Source organism: Chlorocebus sabaeus, chromosome 16 (genome assembly GCF_047675955.1).
Source record: "Chlorocebus sabaeus isolate Y175 chromosome 16, mChlSab1.0.hap1, whole genome shotgun sequence".
NCBI classification, from domain to species: Eukaryota; Metazoa; Chordata; class Mammalia; order Primates; family Cercopithecidae; genus Chlorocebus; species Chlorocebus sabaeus.
The window spans coordinates 66175483-66191609 of record NC_132919.1 but is presented as its reverse complement, the minus strand read 5'-3'; the positions used below and the strand labels follow the sequence as shown (position 1 = coordinate 66191609).

The 16127-nt window shown below is 41.1% G+C and overlaps 1 long non-coding RNA gene across 1 annotated transcript; it reads left to right on the top strand.

The window, feature by feature from the left end:
• The first annotated feature begins 6255 nt into the window (after positions 1-6255).
• On the top strand, positions 6256-9643 carry LOC140708684 (uncharacterized). Its single transcript, XR_012088887.1, has 2 exons — positions 6256-6730; positions 9402-9643. It is a non-coding gene; the product is annotated as an uncharacterized lncRNA (long non-coding RNA).
• Positions 9644-16127: the final 6484 nt, after the last annotated feature.

Here is a 16127-nt window from a genome sequence, read left to right as displayed (position 1 = left end):
AGCGGAGAGCCCGGGGCGCCGGCGCGGCTGGACTCCGAGCGCGGGTGGCGCGGCTGAGAGAGACCCGCAGCTCGCTACACGCCCCGCGTCTAAGGCTTTCGGAGGCCACAGTCTCCGCGGACCCCTGGCTGGAGCCCAAAGCTAGCCGGACTTCCTTCCCGCGGCTCCGCTTCCGCGGCTCCGACAGGAAGGCAGGAGAGCCCCCAAATATCATTCCGCCCCGCCCAGCCCTCTAGGGAAACAGCTAGAGAAAGAAAAAGAAAGTCGCGGATGGGGGCGGCCCGAGCGACCTAAGGGACGGGGCAGCGCCAGCGACCGAGGGAAATTAGTCGGGGTCGGGGGACAGGGAGACAAGCCCCCAGAATTTAGGAAACTGCGAGGCTTGGAGCTGGAGTCCTGAAATTGACTCCGATGACAACTGTTCCGGATCTGTGCCGGGAGCCACGCTCCCGGATGCCCCGCCCGGAGGGAGGGGGGCCCTAAAACCTGTTGCGCGGAATCCCCACTCCGAAAGCCTCAGTAAACTCCAGAAGGCAGCTGCTGCATGTTCCAATCTCCCGCCACCTTCCCAGTGTCCCAGCTAGGACCCCGACCACCTAAGCAAGAACTTATCTCTCTTTTGCAGTGGAAAAGAGGGAATCCTGCCCGAAACCTACTTCACGGTGTTATAGGTTTGTATTATCGGGAAATAACCTTTATTTATTTACTTGAGAAGTCACTAGGTTTGAGTTTAGCCCAGGGTACATATCATGACGACATTTCAGGCACCCTCAAACCTTATCACAGGGACTCAACTCTGAGTGGTTGAAGTCAGCTGTTCAGATAAGAGAAAGATTTTATAAACTTTAATATTTATTGAGATAAGTGACAACCAAAAAGTAATTAAAAAATAGTTGGCCGGACGCAATAGCTCACGTCTGCAATGCTAGCCCTTTGAGAGGCCAAGGCTGGACGATAGCTTGAGGTCAGGAGTTCGAGACCAGCCTGGGCAAGACAACAGGACCTCGTCTCTAGAAAAAAAATTGAAAAATTAGCCGGGCATGGTGGTGCGCACCTGTGGTCCCAGCTACGCGAGAGGGTGAGGGGGGAGGATCACTTGAGCCTGGGAGGTGGATGTTGCACTGAGCCGTGATTGCACCGCTGCACTCCAGTCTGAGTGACAGAGCACTCACAAATTTTAAAAAAAGAAAGAAAAATACCTAACAGGATTCTGTACGTCAAATGGCTTATTTCAATCTTATTAGGAAAATGGAACACATACATGAAATGAAAATTAAAATACAAGTACTAATTGCCAAATAAATGCATTCAATACAATTTGGTTGAGCTCTAAGGGTGACAAATGTGTATATGGCTGCAGGGACTAGGTAGGTAATGTAAGTCAATGAAGTAGACAAGGTGAAGACCTAGGCCAATGGAAATGCCATGTTTTGTTTGAAGAGGATGGCCAGGTGCGGTGGCTCAGGCCTGAAATCCCCACACTTTAGGAAGCCAGATGGGCGGATCGCTTGAGCCCAGAATTTCGAGATAAGCCTGGCCAACATAGTGAAAACCCGTCTCTACTAAAAACACAAAAATTAGCCGGGCGCTAATTTTTATTAGCATGCGCCCATAGTCCTAGCTACTCAGGAGGCTGAGGCAGGAGAATCGCTTGAACCTGGGAGGCAGAGCGTGTGGTGAACCAAGCGAGACTCCGTCACCCAGCAAAGAGAAAAGTTAAACAAAACAAAACAGACCAAAAAAGCCCCAACTTTTCTTTGAATGGATTAGCAGGTATTTGATGTTTTGCTACTTTATGCTTTAATGAATTTATCTTTCTGTGGCTTCAAGAAGAAAAATGTTAAGTCAGTGAATACTGTATAGGTTGAGCATCCCTTATCTAAAATGCTTTGGATCAGAAGTGTTTTGGGCTTTGGAATATTTGCATTATACTTACCAGTTGATCATTCCTAATCTGAAAATCTGAAATGCTGTAATGAGCATTTCCTTTGAACAGCATGTTGGCACTCAAAAACTTTTGAATCTTGGAGCATTTTGGATTTCAGGTTTTCAGAATAAGGGTACTCCACCAGTATCCTTTTATTTATCTATGATTTAATATAGCCCTTCTTTCTCAGAATTACTGAGTGACTCATTCCTGTAATGCTACTAAATTTTTATTCATTTTTTATCTTAATAATAATATTTAGGCCGGGCGCGGTGGCTCAAGCCTGTAATCCCAGCACTTTGGGAGGCCGAGACAGGTGGATCACGAGGTCAGGAGATCAAGACCATCCTGGCAAACACGGTGAAACCCCGTCTCTACTAAAAAAATACAAAAAACTAACCGGGGCGAGGTGGCGGGCGCCTGTAGTCCCAGCTACTCGGGAGGCTGAGGCAGGAGAATGGCGTGAACCCAGGAGGCGGAGCTTGCAGTGAGCTGGGATCATGCCACTGCACTCCAGCCTGGGCGACAGAGCGAGACTCCGTCCCAAAAATAAATAATAATAATAATAATATTTAACATTTATTGATCACTAATGTGCCCAGGCACTATGGTAGATGCCTTATCATTATACCTTTAAGTCCTATAGTGGCCTGCAGGCAGGTTTTTGTTATATCCTCATTTTACAAGTGAGGTAAATAAAATGTCTTAGAGGCTCAGAGAGCTTGTGTTTTGTCCATGTCCACATATCTTATAAGCAAATGAGCCTATTTAAAGCCAGATCTCCCCTAAAGCCCAGTTCTTTCAGTTCCCTCAGTTTGCCATTGAGGAAACAAGAAAATCAGACTCACTCTCATCAATTGCCTCACACATACTCTTGAATTCCTTTTGAGTGGGAACAGACATACCATTATATGTGTTCCTCTACATCTAGTCCTAGACATTAATTTACCTGCTTCTTTTAAGTTAGTGACCATCTCTGTTGAAGTCTTTAACTCCATTAAAAGTGAATGGAACCTTAGGAGGGTTTTAGGCAGGAGAGAAAGCTCCTCTCCAGTTTGAGCTTCAGTTGTCCAGAAGTAAAGAAGAGGGATGAGGTATTATTTGAGACAACTCCTTCAAGAACCAGAATTTAGCAAAGCATTTACACCATTTTGATGAAAATATTTCTAAACTATATTATAAAATTAGCCAGGAATGGCGGCACATGTCTGTAGTCCTAGTTACTTGGGAGGCTGAGGCGGGAGAATTGCTTGAGCCTAGGAGTCTGAGTATGCTGTGAGCCATGATAGTGCCACTGCACTCTAACCTGGGTGACAAAGTGAGACCCTGTCTCTAAAATAAATTTATTCTAAAATAATTCTAGGCCGAGTGCGGTGGCTCATGCCTGTAATCCCAGCACTTTAGGAGGCCGAGGTGGGTGGATCACAAGGTCAAGAGATCAAGAACATGTTGGCCAACATGGTGAAAGTCCATCTGAACTAAAAATACAAAAATTAGCTAGGCATGGTGGCACATGCCTGTAGTCCCAGCTACTCTGGAGGCTGAGGCAGGAGAATCACTTGAACCTGGGAGGCGGAGGTTGCAGTGAGCCGGGATTGCGCCTCTGCTCTCCAGCCTGGGCGACAAGAGTGAAACTCTGTCTCAATAAATAAATAAAATAAAATAATTCTAAATACATTCTGCTCACCATATTGTTACACTGATGATCTTAAAGTTGATTGAGAAGTAGCTGAAACTGGCTTCCACAGAGTACTCTCACGTGGTTCTGAATTTTGAGGTCATCTTTCTTTGTGTCATGTTTTTTAGATGTCCTTTCTCAGAGTCAGTCTAGTTTGAGTAAGACCTGCAGGGATCTCTTGTGAGCACATATATTGAGTTTTAGTGCATAAGCTTTGTTTTAACTTTTCACTGGGTAGATGAAACTCAGGTAAGTGGCATTATGTCTAATATATAAAATATTTCCCCCCATTTTTAAACAGAGAAGAAGATACAGAAAATGAAAAGAAAATGTGGTACTACAGCACAAAGGTCCAGCTTGCAGAATTAATTGACTGTCTAGAGAAAGATTATTGGGAAGCAGAACTCTGCAGAATTCTGGAAGAAATGCGTGAAGAAATCCACCGACACATGGACATAACCGAAGCCCTGACCGATAAGGCTCGGGGCAGTAACAAATCCTTTCTGGCGGCAGCTAATGGTGAGAGGGGCATTTTCTCATTTTATTTTTGTTAAGTCTGAGCTAAACTGTTGGTATGAAATCAGTTGGTTTGAAATCAGTTGGTATGAAATGCAAACTTTGAAAACAGATTAAAATTTTCTTTCTTTCCTTTTTTTTTTTTTTTTTGACAGAGTCCCGCTCTGTCACCCAGGCTAGAGTGCAGTGGCGCAATCTCGGCTCACTGCAACCTCCGCCTCCCGGGTTCATGCCATTCTCCTGCCTCAGCTTCCCATGTAGCTGGGACTACAGGCGCCCGCCACCATGTCCGGCTAAATTTTTGTATTTTTAGTAGAGACGGGGTTTCACTGTGTTAGCCAGGATGGTCTCGACCTCCTGACCTCGTGATCCGCCCGCCTTGGCCTCCCTTTTTTGGTTAAGGTACAACGTCAACCTGGTACTAGAGGAGGAAGGATTCACAAGAGTTGAAAACTGATGGGGAAGAGAAGGGAAAACTAACATTTTTGAGTGCCTACTGTGGCCAGGTGCTCAACTAGGTGTTTTACAATTCTTTAACCCTCTCAACAACTTTTTAAGGAGTATATTGGCAATGAATTCAACACTCAGAAGAATTCCCCATTAAAACACCAGTCCACCACCGTTACCTTTATTTGCTCTCTCTGGTAACCAAAATCTTGGCTTTGATAGTCAGTTTGGGACCACCCAGTCCAGGTAAATACCCAAAATAATGTCTAATGGTGTTCTTTGACTTGGAGTTATATGAGATGAAAACAATGGAAACTACTGAGGTTCTGATAATAGCCAAGAATAATTTGTAACATAACAGGAATTTCAGAATCGTAGTCTGTCCTCATGACTTTGACTTGATGTTAACCTCTCAAACAAAATACTTCATTTCTAATGTATAGCTCTCTGGTTTTTATACACATGCATGTCTACTTTAGGTGAGTTTAATTCTATTTCTGAGAGTTAAATTTTTCTTCTGCATTTTTCCTCAATATTTTATGAAAAAAATTAAATGTACAGAAAGGTTTAAAGAATTATACAGTTACCAGCCTGACCAACATGGCAAAACCCCATCTGTACTAAAAATACAAAAATTAGCCAGGCCTGGTGGCACACACCTGTAATCCCAGTTACTCAGGAAGCTGAGGCAGGAGAATTGCTTTAACCTGGGAGGTGGAGGTTGCAGTGAGCTGAGATTGCGCCCCTGCACTCCAGCCTGGGCAACAGAGGCAGAGTTTGTCTCAAAATAATAATAATAATAATAATTATACAGTAAATACTCATATATTCATTATCTAGATCTGTACTTTACTATATATTTATAGCTAAATATACAGCTTACTATATTTGCTTTATCCTATGCCTGTATGGTAATTAAGTTTTATAATGCTTTATTTTGCTTGTTTGAGGGAAGTTTATTTTTAGAAGAAATTTTTCTAAGTAGAGATGGTTTCTAAAACCTGTTAGGTTCATTCTTTGTTTAGTTTTGAAATATTCATGCAAAGTGTAGAATATACATGTTTATAGAATATGCATATTTAGTATAGATCAGATACAACATAATTTTCTTTCATCCTTTAATGTTTTTCCCTCTGCTGAACACTGGGTCTATTTTTGTTGTTTTGTTGTTGTTGCTGTTGGTTGTTTTGTTGTTGTTTTTTGAGACAGAGTCTCACTGTATCACCCAGGCTGGAGTGCAAGTGGCATGATCTCAGCTCCCTGCAACCTCAGTCTCCTGGGTTTAAGCAATTCTCATGTCTCAGCCTCCCAAGTAGCTGGGATTACAGGTGTGCACTACCACGCCCGGCTAATTTTTGTATTTTTGGTAGAGATGGGGTTTCACCATGTTGGCCAGGCTGGTCTCAAACTTCTAGCCTCAAGTGATTCACCTGCCTCGGCCTTGTGAAGTGCTGGGATTCCAGGCCTGAGCCATTGTGCCTGGCCCTATTTTTGGTCTGTTTTCCTTATGGCTATGACTGTCATAGGCTTTTGGACCTAAAACCAGTATGAATGTGTGTATGTATACACACATTTACATACACACATATATACAAGAGTGTTTAGCAAGATAGACTATTTGAAATTAGAATCTTTATAGAAAATCAGAGAACTATGGTCATCCAACCTGTGCTTTTCAACCAATTTAAATGGTCTAAACTTAGTAGGCAATTAAACATTTTTTTTTTGTTTGGTTTTCATTAAATGGCCTGGGAAAGTTGGGAGGATGTACAATGATTTGGTTAAGAAAAGCTATAGGATGTAGCTATGTTTGAAAGACAGCGGGCATGGTGGCTCACACCTGTAATGCTAGCACTTTGGGATGGGTGGATCACTTGAGGTCAGGAGTTTGAGACCAGCCTGGCCAACATAGTGAAACCCTATCTCTACAGAAAATATAAAAATTAGCCAGGTGTCATCAGTGGTGTGCACCTATAGCCCCAGCTACTTGGGAGGCTGAGGTGGGAGAATCTCTTGAACCCGGGAGGTGGAGGTTGCAGTGAGTTGAGATTGTGCCATTGCATTCCAGCCTGGGCAACAGAGCAAGACTCAAAAAAAAAGAAAGAAAAGAAAAGAAAGAAAGAAAAGAGGAAAGCTGTGCCTCTAAGAAAAGCAGATAATCGGTAACTACATTTCTTTTTCCAAATAAAATGTTCTTTAAAATATAGTAATTAAGGGCTGGGCAGCGCTTCACGACTGTAATCCCAGTGCTTTGATAGGCCAAGGCAGGGGGGTCGCGTGAGGCTGGAAGTTCAAGACCAGCCTGGGCAACATAGTGAGACTCCATCTCTATTTTTAAAAAGATTAAAAAATTAGCCAGGCGGCTGGGCACAGTAGCTCATGCCTGTAATCCCAGCATTTTGGGAGGCCAACGCGGGCAGATCACGAGGTTGGGGGATCGAGACCATCCTGGCTAACATGGTGAAACCCTATCTCTACTAAAAATACAAAAATTTAGCGGGACGTGGTGGCACGCACCTGTAGTCCCAGCTGCTGGGGAAGCTGAGGCAGGAGAATCGCTTGAACCCAGGAAGCGGAGGTTTTGCAGTGAACCAAGATCACACCACTGCACTCCATCCTGGAGCAAGACTCCGTCTCAAAAAAAAAAAAAAAAGAAAAATTAGCCATGCATGGTGACACACACCTATAGTTCCATCTGCTTGGGAGGCTGAGGTGGGAAGATCACTTGAGTCTAGGAATTCAAGGTTACAGTGAGCTATGATCACTTCAGTGTACTCCTGGGCAAGAATGAGACCCTGTCTCTAAAAAAGTAAAAAATAAAATTTTAAAAAAGGAAACACAGGCTGGGAGCAGTGGCTCATGCCTGTAATCCCAGCACTTTGAGAGGCCGAGGCGGGTGGATCACAAGGTCAGGAGATCAAGACTATCATCGCTAACATGGTGAAACCCCGTCTCTACTAAAATACAAAAAATTACCCGGGCGTCATGGCTGGTGCCTGTAGTCCCAGCTACTTGGGAAGCTGAGGCAGGAGAATGACGTGAACCCAGGAGGCGGAGCTTGTAGTAAGCCAAGATTGCGCCACTGCACTCCAGCCTGGGCAACAGAGCGAGACTCTATCTCAGAAAAAAAAAAAAAAAAAAGGAAACACAAACCCAAAAATCCAAAGAGGAGTACTGTGGATATACATGGTATTAAAAGTGTTTGTTTCTTCTGGCTTGGTGCGGTGGCTCATGCCTGTAATCCCAACACTTTGGGAGACTGAGGCAGGTGGATCACCTGAGGTCAGGAGTTCGAGACCAGCCTGGCCAACGTGGTGAAACCCCGTCTCTACTAAAAATACAAAAATTAGCCACGTGTGGTGGTGGGCGCCTATAATCCCAGCTACTTGGGAGGTCGAAAACAGGAGAATTGCTTGAACCTGGGAAGTGGAGGTTGCAGTGAGCCAGGATCGCACCATTGCTCTCCAGCCTGGACGACAAGAACAAAACTCCGTCTCAAAAAAAAAAAAATGGTGTTTCTTCTTATTCACAAATATTGTACTCAAGTTGGTAAATTTATTTTTATGAGGAAACAGTTTAGCAATTCTGAAACTATTTTACTATGTGCTAGGAATGGAATGAACAAATAACTAGATATATTACAGATAATGTGAGCCAGATTTCTCACTGTCAGAGAAGTTACAAATAAGCAAGTGGGCAATGGTAAATGAACCTACACAGACACATAGGCTTTCACTCATACACATATGTGCCTGCAGAGATAAATGCAGAAATAATAATAGATGTGTATATTTATCACTACATTTCTTAGCTCTGTTGGCCAAGAGACCCTAGAAAGCAACACTCCAGTTGTAACAAGCACACCAAGCACCTAGATTGTGACTTCTAACATCATTTTCCAATTTGTTCTTCAAAAAAGAACAAAGGCACCTTGGAGAGATGGTGGATTCTAGGACTAGGGCAGGGAAAATACAAGGTGAACCTGGAGCATCTTGTAATACTGGAAAGTTAAGAAAACGCTGAGTGAATGAATGAATGGATGGATGAATGAATGAGTGAATATGTATCAAAAGGACACTAGACTTGGAAAGAGTACCAAGTGACCAAAGCTGAAACAATTTATGCAACAAAATTAAAAGTGACAGTATTGCATGATAACCCAAAGAATATAATTGATATCCATGAGTCCATACTGATACACCCTGGTTTCCGTGCACTGTGGTCCTTCTATATCCCGTGGTCTGTAACATGCCATGGCATCACTCTGTCTAAGTTGAAAGAAGGTGAGTGTGCTTAGAGACTTAATGACTTTCAGAACAGTTAAGGGATTTCAGAGAGAAAGTTCTTACAAAAGGGCCTCTGTTTTCTCATTTTACAATTGAGGAAATGATGGCCTGGAGAGGTTAGGTAGCTTGCCCAGAGTCACACAGCTAATCCAAGTCAGATTTGCAGTGGGTTTTGGGTTTCTAGGTTTTGATCACTACAGTGTGCTGCCCAGACTGTGGGTCTATGTCAGCTTGCAGTTTTTGTCATCTGTCACAGATATGTGTATCTAGCCTATATTTTTAAAAGATAGACTAACTTTACTTAAAAAAAAAGTAGAACGCATAATTAGCATGTATTTTCTAGACGTGAAGATACACCACATTGATTGAACTCTCTAAACAAAATTTTGTTTGTAATATTGATTGTTATTTCATAGGTCTAATGCTTTAAAAATACTTAATTTTTCCTCTTTAATAACTTGTACTGAAACTCTTAAGTGGCATTTGTTGTACTTACTGTTCTATTTGGTTATATATAGAAATAATTTTTTATTTGTTTTCATTATAGAAGAAATTTTGGAATCTATAAGAGCAAAAAAGGCAGACACTGATAATGTTAAAAGCCCAGAAGAAATAGAAAAAGACAAGAACGAGACTGAGAATGACTCTAAAGATGCTCAGAAAAGCAGAGAATTCGAAGACCAGTCCCTTGAAAAAGACAGTGAATACAAAACACCAGACGATGACCCTGAGCAAGGAAAATCTGAGGGTAAAAAATTACTTGATTAAAAAGAAATATTTCATCAGTGTTATTTATGAAACCTCCAGTTTTACTTGCAAAATGAAAGTGAAACATTGTAAGCAACTACTTAATTTAATATTTCTAAAGATATCAGGATACCCTCCCCTCTTGTAACACGTGTGACAATTGTAATGAGTTTTACGTAATAGTGGATTTGCTATAATATTATACTCATGTCTCTATACTTGCCATTAAGTTGCCATTTCTGGGCCGGGCGCGGTGGCTCAAGCCTGTAATCCCAGCACTTTGGGAGGCCGAGACGGGCGGATCACGAGGTCAGGAGATCGAGTCCATCCTGGCTAACACAGTGAAACCCCGTCTCTACTAAAAAATACAAAAAACTAGCCGGGCGAGGTGGCGGGCGCCTGTAGTCCCAGCTACTCGGGAGGCTGAGGCAGGAGAATGGCGTAAACCTGGGAGGCGGAGCTTGCAGTGAGCTGAGATCCGGCCACTGCAGCCCGGGCGACAGAGCGGGACTCCGTCTCAAAAAAAAAAAAAAAAGAAAAAAAGTTGCCATTTCCCTATGAAAAAGTACTATTTTTATATTATACCAGAATATATACTTTTGTATGTATACTTATATACGCATACTTTTGTATGTATACTTTTGTATGTATGAACATATATATAAATATGTTCATTTTTGTGTTAATTACTTAAACATTCTTAATATGCTATTAAATATTCTTAAATACTCTTTGGATTACCTGTTGCAGCAATATCCCCGAATCTAATTGCTTTACAATGGCCATCCAACGGAAGCAGGTTTCTTTGGTGACAGATCATTTTTAGTAGTTGACCGAATGTGGTCATTTGTCCTGAAGCAATTTTAAAGAATATCTTTAAAGTTTTGTTGTGCATTTTGCTGTAGAGCCAACATAAGTTAGGGATAAAGGTAACTCTGTGTCAGCAAATCTTGGCGACAACACAACAAATGCATCTTCAGAAGAGACTAGTGCCCCTGAAGGGAGGAGCCCCGTGGGGTGTCTCTCAGAAACCCCTGATAGCAGCAACATGGCAGAGAAGAAGGTGGCATCTGAGCTCCCCCAGGATGTGCCAGGTACAGAGGGCAGCATATCAATGCCTCTGTAATGGGGGAAATCCTTCCCTTTTGTAGTAAAAGCCGAATGTCACCTAAAACTTTATGTGTTCATTTATGCTGCTTGCTTACAGTGCCATCCCTTTTTGCTGAATTATCACCTAACATTTGGAGTTTGATTAATATCCTCGCAGTTAGTGCTTGAAACTCATTGTGATTTTCGTGCTTCTTAAACTTCATTTAGCTGTTTTTGTTTGATGGATTTTTATATTTTATCACCAGACCGCACTGGCAGATATTTTAGTTTTAATTACTTACGTGCTAATGGCTCAATGTTGAATGATCTGACCTTTCTAGTTCTGTAGATACTAACAAATTAATTTTATGTTTGCATGTGCTCATGTAATATTTATAGCATTTTAAACCATAGTGTTATGGTAGAAAATCATGATCACAAAACATTGTTGTCAGATATATTTTGACATAAAAATGTAGGTTGACCAGTAATTCATATTTTCAGTTTTTAAAGTTAAAGTTATACTCCAAGTAAGTTATATCACACCAAGAATGCCCTGTTGCATACCATGAAGGATTTTGACAACCTACCATTCTCATGAGGATGACTTCCATTTGAGTACTGGTCAACAGTGAACTGTGTTGCTGAAAACACCAGTTTCATAGGGCGCTACAGATAGGGATGTAAGTGTAAGGTCCAGAAGAACTGCAGCAAACAGCAGTAAGTCTGCCATATTTTATATTGTTGAGAGATTGGTCATTAAGATCAAGAAATGGGCCAGGTGCGGTGGCTCATGCCTGTAATCCCAGCACTTAGGGAGGCCAAGGCGGGCAGATCACCTGAGGTCAGGAGCTCAAGACCAGCCTGGCCAACATGGTGAAGCCTCATTTCTACTAAAAATACAAAAATTAACTGGGCATGGTGGCAGTCGCCTGTAATCCCAGCTACTCGGGAGGCTGAGGCAGGAGAATCGCTTGAACCCCGGAGGCGGAGGTTGCAGTGAGCCGAGATTGTGCCACTGCACTCCAGCCTGGGTGACAAGAGTGAGACTCCATGTCAAAAAAAAAAAAAAAAAAAAAATCAAGAAAACTCTGGAAACCATGCCACCTGGTGAAATGAATAAAGAAACAAATGTTATTTGGACTCAGTGGCTCATACCTCTAATCTCAGCACTTTGGAGGCCGAGGTGGGCAGATCACTTGAGGCCAGGAGTTCAAGACCAGTAGGGCAACACAGTGAAACCCTGTTTTTTCTAAAATTAGTCAGGCCTGGTGGTTCATGCCTGTAATCCCAGCTACTCGGGAAGCTGAGGCACAAGAATCCCTTGAACCCAGGAGGGTTGCAGTGAGAGGAGATCGCACCACTGCACTCCAGCCTGGCCAACAGAGTGAGTCTCCGTCTCCAAAAAAAAAAAAAGAAAGTTTTTATTCTAGAAAAGAATAGGGGCTTGACGTCGAGGGGTGAGCTGAAAATAACGTAATTGTCCTCAGATATTTGAAGGGCTGATGTGTGGGCATATGAGACTTCTTTGAAATGTAAGGTGCTAAGTCATAAATAGAAATTATAATGAAGAATATTTTGATTAAATATTAACAACTTAAAATTAGAGCTTTTTAGAAAATAGAAATAATAAATTCCCTTTCACTAGAGGCATTTGATAAGTACCTATAAGAGATTATTTCAGTGAGAGTCCTTTATTGAATAGATTGGAGAAACTCAGAGATCTGTAATTTAATTTTATAATGTTATGGTTAAAGTTCTGGGTCCTATCTAGTTCTTAAAAATTATGTTATCCTGACTCACATATTCAGGGTTAAAAGTTTGAAAGTTGATTATTGCCCCCAAAATAATGTGGAAAATATTTAATTCTTATTGGAATCATGATTACAATCTTAGTAGATACTTTTTAAAATATTCTTTGTACTTTTACATCGATCAGTACATTACATTACATTGAGGTTTACGTTGTAAACCTCAGTCTTACTAGTGGGTTTATGTATGATCTAGTTCTGTTTCTAAACCAAACTCAGCTGAGTAACAGCTATACTTAGATTTTAGCAGACATTTGCTTTGTAAGGTATTATATTACCAGTATATTTCTCTGAGATATATGTTCTTTTGTTATTAGAATGATTTAAGGGAGAAACTATTATCCTAGTATCTTACATGTTTTTAAAGAATGTTAAATGAATAATATATATATATAAAGCACTTAGGATTGTGCCCGACACATATTAACTGCTCAGTAAACGTTGAGTATTACTGTTACTGATATTTATAGTTAACTCCTTTGAAGAGTGAGAAAACCTAGCAAAAAGAGAATAACGAAGTGAGTGAATTGAATTACACTTTTCCTGATTCAGTAGTTGTTAATCAACATAAAAAATGCTGATTTGATGATTTGTTGAACATAACGAATGTTGATCTCTTGTAAATGAGAGCCTTTGTAGTTACACGTCACAGTTCAAATATAGTTGTATTTTCATGTATTTAAAAATATATTTATGGCCAGGTGCGGTGGCTCACACCTGTAATCCCAGCACTTTGGGAGGCCGAGGCGAGTGGTTCACCTGAGGTCGGGAGCTTGAGACCAGCCTGATGAACATGAGAAACCCGATCTCTACTAAAAATACAAAAATTAGCCGGGCATGGTGGCACACGCCTGTCGTCCCAGCTACTTGGGAGGCTGAAGCAGGAGAATCACTTGAATCTGGGAGGCGGTGGTTGCAGTGACCTGAGATCATGCCACTGTACTCCAGCCTGGGTGACAGAGCAAAGCTGCATCTCAAAAAAAGAAAAAGGAAATATATTTATATGAAAACATAAGCAAGCAGTTTCAAGAAAACTAGAATGGGAGCAAATATAGCAATTGTCAGTAGCTGGCATCAGAGGGGATTTTGGGTCTTTAGCAGGGTGAGAGTGCTGGACAGCTGAAAATGCTGTCTCTACAATAAATTCAAAACCTTCCCATTTAATAACACCTAGTTCTCTTCATGACTAGAGTAAAAAACAAAACAGAATTATCATACTTGTTTCCAAAACATGAAAAACGTTTTAAAAGACTTTATTAAATATATCATTCCAGATTTTAAAGAGGAGTTTGGTACTTTTATAAAGTAGAGAAGCATTTTAATAGGTCCCTGACTTCAGAATATACTAATGGGGATATATCAGTGACCAAAATAGATAAGATCTGGGACCTTGGTGACTTACATTCCGATGGGCAGTAGACAGACTTTTTTAAAAGAGTTGTGACCTTCAGAGAGAATTACCTGCTTCCCTCTGTTTCTGTGGCTCTCTATGCAGTTATTTATTCAGCAGATATTTATTGAGTGCCTACAATGTGCCTGGCAATGTGCTAAACACTTTATGATATCCCTGGACCAAACTCTTACCGCTGTTTACTACCTATGGTCAGCGGATGAGATGCCTTGTTAGAAGAATTGGGGTGGGCCGGGCACAGTGGCCCACACCTGTAATCCCAGCACTTTGGGAGGCTGAGGCAGGTGGATCACCTGAGGTCAGGAGTTTGAGACCAGCCTGGCCAACATGGCAAAACCCCGTCTCTACTAAAAATACAAAAATTAGCTGGGTGTGATGGCAAGCACCTGTAATCCCAGGTACTTGGGAGGCTGAGGCGGGAAAATCACTTGAACCTGGAAGGTGGTGGTTGCAGTGAGCCGAGATCGTGCTGCTGCACTCCAGCCTGGGCGACAGAGCGAGACTCTGCCTCAAAAAAAAAAAAAAAAAAAAATTGGGGTGGAAGAATTATTCAAGGCAGATTAAGAACAATAGCCATGACAGAAGATATCTTACTTGGTTTTTCTAAACTTTCAGAATGTATTTAGACATCCAACTTAATGATTAAAACTTATCAATAAAAGAGACTGTTAGATTGGATAGCATTTCAGATGGAAAGATATTTTTGGTAAAGTTTTTTTTTTTGAGAGAGAATCTCACTCTTTCACCCAGGCTGGAGTGCCGGGGCACGATCATGGCTCACTGCAGCCTTGACCTCCCAGGCTCAAGCTATCGTCCCACCTCAGCCTCCCAAGTAGCTGACACTACAGGTGTGCACCACCATGCCCAGCTTACTTATTTATTTATTAGAGACAAGGTCTCACTTCAGATAAGGTTTCTGATTGTATTGTTCTAATCTGTATTCTTGGTATGTTTTTGGGTGTGTTTTTTTTTCCTGTCAGATATTTTAAAATTATTTATGTTTATTGTAGATATGCCTTTTTCTCTTTTTGTTTTTTTTCAGTTTTTGCATTATACAGTTTGAAACCGTGTTATTAGGAGCACCTAATATTTATATTTTTGTTGGTTTTTTTAGCATTGTGAAATGTCCATTATTTTTAATAATGTTTTCAAGCTACACCAGCTTTCTTTTGGTTAATGTTTGTATTGTATATATTTTCTGCAATAGAAGGACTTTTTTAAAAATCTGAGAATTTAGAATTTTTGTAGAAATACAAACATTTACTTTAGTATTTCCTTATATATACAGAATTGCTTCTGTATATATTTTATTTCAGGGCTTTACTTTGAAATGAGATCTTGTCAGAGAACACTGTCATTTTCATATAATTTGGTGAAGTTATTATGTGAAGGAAAAATGTAGTATAAAAATGATAGGAGTGAGAGCATAAGAAAATTGGTCAGGTTTCATGATACCCATTATATCGAGTATGATCAATGATCAGAAACATTTTGTGTGGCTCAGATTAAAGATTAAACTGAAAAAGTTGGACAATATTTGGGGAAAGATTGGTACATATCACTTATAAAGTTAAACAGTTAATCTCCTAGTACCTATTCAGTTTCATCTGTCTTTGGGAAGAATACTTTATAAACAGTGTGCTGGTTAATTGATATTGTGTCACACCAAGAGGCTCATGGTATATGGTTTTTCTACCTTTAGAGATTCCTAGATTGATCAGAGTTTTGCAAGATTCTCTGTTAACCTCTCACTCATTTTAATGATCTTTCCAGAATCCGTTATTTATTTGGAGACTGTAATATGGAGTTTTGGGGATTTTCCTTTTTTTTTTTCTTCTTTTTTTGAGACATGTCTTGCTGTGTCACCCAGGCTGGAGTGCAGGGGGCACAATCTCGGCTCACTGCAACCTCCGCATCCTGAATAGCTGGGATTACAGGCATCCACCACCACACCCAACTAATTTTTGTATTTTTGGTAGAGATGGAATTTCACCATGTTGGCCAGGCTGGCCTCGAACTCCTGACCTCAGGTGATCCGCCCACATCAGCCTCCCAAAGTGCTAGGATTACAGGCGTGAGCCACCATGCTAGCTGGACTTCTTGCTCTTCAGCAGAATAAAATGTTTGAGGCTTATGTGACACAGTACCTATCCCGACTTGGAATTGGTTTTTTTCCTCAAGAAGTCCAAGTTCCTTTTAATGGGAAATGACATTT